We start from the raw sequence: 5,231 nt of genomic DNA, 5'->3' as shown, positions 1-5,231 counted from the left end.
ATAAATGACCTTCTAAAAGTTCCTCCTATCAAGCCTCTCCTCCTTGAGGACGCACATTCTTCCTTTCCCCCACTGTTTGTCCAAGCTCTCTCGGTTGACTGTTTTGTCCACATTCAAGTAATGACTTTATATCTGTATTTATAAACATAACCTAGAATGTAAACTTCATTGAGACAGGGACATTCTTAGCAGAGCTTTCTGGTCTTGGTCAGAATATTAATAAAATAAACAACATTTACCAAGCTATAAATTAAACCATTTCAATGATGAAAGTGGCACATTTTTTTCTCTAGTGGGAAAGCAACTTGCAGAAAATACTTGGCATCAATGGACCAAGGTATTTCTCTGCCATTTAAATAACTCTGGACATGAGCACCTACAGCTCATCTGTACTTTTTCATCAGTAAATGCATGCAATTGAATTAACTGCTGAAGAAAATGTAACAATGGCTATGGTAGACTATATTTTCCAAAAATGCCCCACAGAAGTTTATTCAGTTCCATGAGCTCTTCTGGAAGCTAGTCATCCCCCCATCATGAAGCACTTCTTACTTCTTCTCCTTTTGAAACTGTAGCGAGTGGGGCTTTGTGACTATCTTGTCAAAGAAAATGTAGAAAAACTGAAGTTGTGTGGTATTCAAGCCTTAGTAGTAAAAAGAGAAATGGATTCTCTATGTTCTCTCTCTTTCTTTATCACCCATCTTGAGAACATAGGTGCCACATACAGCAGAGGAGGGGTAGGAGAGGGATCAGAACAGGGGAAGGAAGAGCACAAGTGAATATGGTGATGGATCACAGGTGTTATGGTGGTGGGAGTACTATGGAGACTACGTGTAAGGGGAGAAACCAATTATGGTGCAACAATGAACAATGATGTAATGGGGGGAAAAAAGAACTCAGCCTTCATATTATAAGGAAGCCCAAAATGACACGTGGAAGTCACATGTAGTCATTCTAGATGATAATTTCAATTTAGATTCCAGCCAACCACCAGAATGCTCTACCAGATGTGTGAATAAACCCTCAGATTATTCCAGACTTAAGCTGTCAAGTCCTTTAGTTTTCCAGCTAAAGGCCCCAGGCATTGTGAAGCAAAGACATATTGTTCCCACTTTGCCCTATCCTTACAGATAAATACATCTCTACAGCTTAACAATTTTATTATACAGAAGATAGCTGGGGCAATGGCTATTGCTCCCATATTCTGACCCCTCTCCTGACCTCTCCCCTGCTTATGTGGCACCTATGTTCTCAAAATGGGTGATTAAGAAAAAGAGAGAACATGGAGAATCCATTTCTCTTTTTACTACTAAGGCTTGAATACCACATAACTTCAGTTTTTCCACATTTTCTTTGGCAAGATAGTCACAAAGCCCCACTCGCTACAGTTTCAAGAGGAGGAGAAGATGTCCTTCATGATGGGGAATGACTAACTTCCAGAAGATCTCATTTGATGAAAGAAACAAAACATAAAGGTTATCTAATGGATTGAACAAAGGATTGATCATGGAAAATTCCGGCACCTTTCTGAGAGAAATGTTTGTTTAAAAATCTGATTGTCGGGTGTTGAGCAGTCCCTTGGAGAGCCCTCCTTTTACCGGGCCCCTGGCTTGGGGCGCCTTCCTTCCCCATGGCGGGACACCTAACCTCTGACTTCGCCTTCTCACCCCCGCCAGGTGGTGGAGGCGATGGGCCAGGAGGGCCTGAGCAAGGCTGGGTTGACCCTCGGGCCTGGCTGAGCTTCCCCGGCCCTCCTGGCGGATCAGGGATTGGGCCAGGGATTGGGCCGGGGGTTGGGCCGGGCACTGAGGTGTGGGGGATTCCCCGTGCCCTACTCCGTATGACTTCTGGGGAGGGATGGCATACTGTGGGCCTCAGGTTGGGGTGGGGCTGCTGCCCCAAGGCAGCCTGGAGACCCCTCAGCTCGAGGTGAAGGTGGGAGCTGGGGTGGAGAGCAACTCCGACAGGGCCTCCCCCGAGCCCGGGGCTGCCCCCTCCGTTGCTGTGAAGCTGGAGGAGAAACTGGAGCAAAACTCAGAGGAGTCTCAAGACATCAAAGCTCTACAGAAAGAACTTGAGCAATTTGCCAAGCTGCTGAAACAGAAGAGGATCACCCCAGGATATACCCAGGCGGATGTGGGGCTTACCCTGGGGGTTCTTTTTGGGAAGGTGTTCAGCCAAACTACCATCTGCCACTTTGAGGCTCTGCAGCTCAGTTTCAAGAACAGGTGTAAGCTGCGGCGCCTGCTGCAGAAGTGGGTGGAAGAAGCTGACAACAACGAAAACCTACAAAAGATATGCAAGGCAGAGACCCTCGTGCAGGCCGGGAAGAGAAAGCCACTAGCATTGAGAACTGAGTGAGAGGCAACCTGGAGAGTATGTTCCTGCAGTGCCCGAAACCCACCCTACAGCAGATCAGCCACATCACCCAGCAGCTCAGCCTTGAGAAGGATGTGGTCCGAGTGTGGTTCTGCAACCGTTGCCAGAAGGGAAAGCGATCAAGCAATGACTATTCGCAACGAGAGGATTTTGAGGCTACTGGGTCTCCTTTCTCAGGGGGACCAGTATCCTTTCCTCTGGCACCAGGACCCCATTTTGGTACCCCAGGCTATGGGAGCCCTCACTTCACGACCCTGTACTCCTCGGTCCCTTTCCCTGAGGGTGAAGCCTTTCCTTCTGTGCCTGTCACCACTCTGGGCTCTCCCATGCATTCCCTCCCCAGGAATGGGGGAGGGGGGAGAGAAAGGGGAGAGTCAGAGAAAAAGCCCCCGGGTTTATACCAGGGCTTTGGGGATTACGTTCTTCATTCACTAAAAAAAGGAATTGGGAACACAACGGGTATGGGGGCAGGGAGTTTGGGGACCTTAATGGAGGGAAGGTGAAGTTCTTGATTTTAATCCCCACATCACTATCACTTTGTTCTTAAATAAAGGCTCCTGGGACACAGCAGGTGGGAAAAAAAAATCTAATTGTCTGTTGTATTCATGAACTAAGAGAGAGACTCTAGTGTTCTGACCAGAAGATGTCTGAGCAAAAAGTCAATAGGAACCTAATGCAGGATTTTTTAAGGTATCAGCAAATATTAGCCTTATTATTTTTTTAAAAAAAGATTTGTGCATACAGAACTGGGGTATAGGCCAGAGGTGCAGGGACAGTGGTAAGCTTCACTAGAGACAGAGCAGGGAGCAAAATGGGCAGATCATGGAAGTACACTGCTAAGGGGAGCAGCAGGAAGGTCAGGAGAGGTCTGCTGAGCCATGTGGATCACCTCTGGGGCAGAAAGCGAACTCATGCTGAAGTAGCTTTAGCTTCTTAGTGCTGTACTTTAACCCGCTGCGCCACGAGGGAGGGCCCAGTCTTACTATTTTTAAGGCTCACGATAGTTAATTTGGAAATTACAGACAAATCCAAGAAAACAATGATTCCATTTCATAAAGCCAATCACAGTTAACAACTTTTCTCTATTTCTTTTCTTTCTTTCCTGGATATATCTGTTCTTGTTTTTATTGTATAGCATCAAGATCAGGAATGATTCAACCCACTTGGCATTCATTGCCAGCACCACTGGATTGTTAGAATCAACTAGAACATACTGTTACATGACACTTTATCTTTTCATATCTGTATCATTATATTTTCTTTGCCACTATATCTTATCTCCCTAACTAACTTAAAAGGACCTACAGGCAAGAAATCAATTTTTTTTTAAATTCTTTTGTTCCCTTTAGTATCAAATATATTTGTGCCAGACACTAATTGTTGAAAGAAAGGGTAAGATGGGAGAAGTAAGGAAAGTTGAATTTCTAAATTTTGATATTTATTTCAAAGTTCTTTCATCATCAAACCATCTATTACCATATGTTTGACTGGTGGATGGCTATGAATACATATTTAAATGAGAACGTAGAATTTTAGAATTTTATCTAGAAAACGTATAAGGTCTACCATTACTTTTCACAAATAACTCTGTATTATAGAAGCAAAACTGGATTTCCAAAATTGCTTTTTAATGTGCACATTTTAGAGTATATTATGTAATATATATGTACCCTCTTCTGTGTGACAGAAAATAAAGGCACTTGGGTTTTGTTTGATACACGGAAGACTTTAGGGTCTGTGCAGACTGCCAGATGAGACGAAACTCATCTGAAACTGCCTCAATACCAAGAAGTTAGAATGTTCAGGGAAACGCTGGAGAGGTGAAGTGAGAAGAATATAAACTATTTAGCATGCTGTTGTTGTTCAACAGGATATATAAGGATCCAAAAGCAATGGTACTTAGGAGATTAAATTTAATGGACAGTTTGCCATTTGGGGGGTGTGTGTGTGTGTGTGTGAGAGAGAGAGAGAGAGAGAGAGAGAGAGAGAGAGAGAGACAAACACACACACACACACACACACACACAGAGTCTAACTTGAAAAAATGTATGAAATACATTGACTGGAGTTTGAGAAGCCTTGGCAAATTTTCAAGCATCGATTACACGGGCAGTCGCAGAATGATGACCAGGGTTGAGAGCAGAGTCACAGGCTAAGTGCGTGAGAGGACTCGTGGAGGTGGGCTTCTGGAAGGTAAGTAATCGGCATATTAAGAACGTGCCCTGATTTTAAAAAAAAAAAATCATAGGAAGAGAATGGGGGAAAGAAGGATATGAACAAGGACAGGGAGAGAAAAAGAAAAGAGATGGAACAGGGAGGAGAGGAGGAGGTAAGGAGCATGGCAAGTCCTGTAAGGAGCGTGGCAAGGAGCGTGACTCTGAGGAAGCTACTCCTCTGTCCCGCGTGTTCCCATCTTTGAGCGGCTGAAAGGCGAAAGGAGCCTGTGAGTTGCGGAGGCAACTTTGTATTCTCTCCCGTTTTGGTTGCTTTCATGGGCAGCAATAATGTACATTTTGTGGTGTTTCCTTTAATTTTGGGGAGCAACGGGTTGATAAAAATGCTTCAAACCAAAAAAATAAAATAAATAAATAATACATCTGCGGTAGCCTCAGGCCTTCCTGTTTCAGTTGCTTAAGAAACTGAAAAGGCATAATCAGGAAGCAGTTTCTGGGTTCTTCCTTTTTCGGAAGTGACTGGGGAGACCTACAGCTAGAGAGAAATGGCTCTTCCTTAACACACTTTATTCTTGGTATGTTTGTTTGAATATCTAAATTCCACCACGGAGTGCATAAAAGCACAAACACCATGCAATTCTGTGGCTGAGGGCCACGGTCTTGTGAAATAAAACACAA

At 44.2% G+C, this 5,231-nt stretch overlaps 1 pseudogene; it reads left to right on the top strand.

Annotated features, from left to right (window-relative positions):
* The first annotated feature begins 1,630 nt into the window (after window positions 1–1,630).
* LOC101619011 lies at window positions 1,631–2,882 on the top strand (annotated as a pseudogene).
* The last annotated feature ends 2,349 nt before the right edge of the window (window positions 2,883–5,231 follow it).

The sequence above is a fragment of the Condylura cristata genome, unplaced genomic scaffold (assembly GCF_000260355.1).
Source record: "Condylura cristata isolate star-nosed mole 26May11 unplaced genomic scaffold, ConCri1.0 scaffold00024, whole genome shotgun sequence".
NCBI lineage: Eukaryota > Metazoa > Chordata > Mammalia > Eulipotyphla > Talpidae > Condylura > Condylura cristata.
The sequence above is the reverse complement of the archived record's forward strand: the minus strand, read 5'-3'. Positions and strand labels throughout refer to the sequence as shown.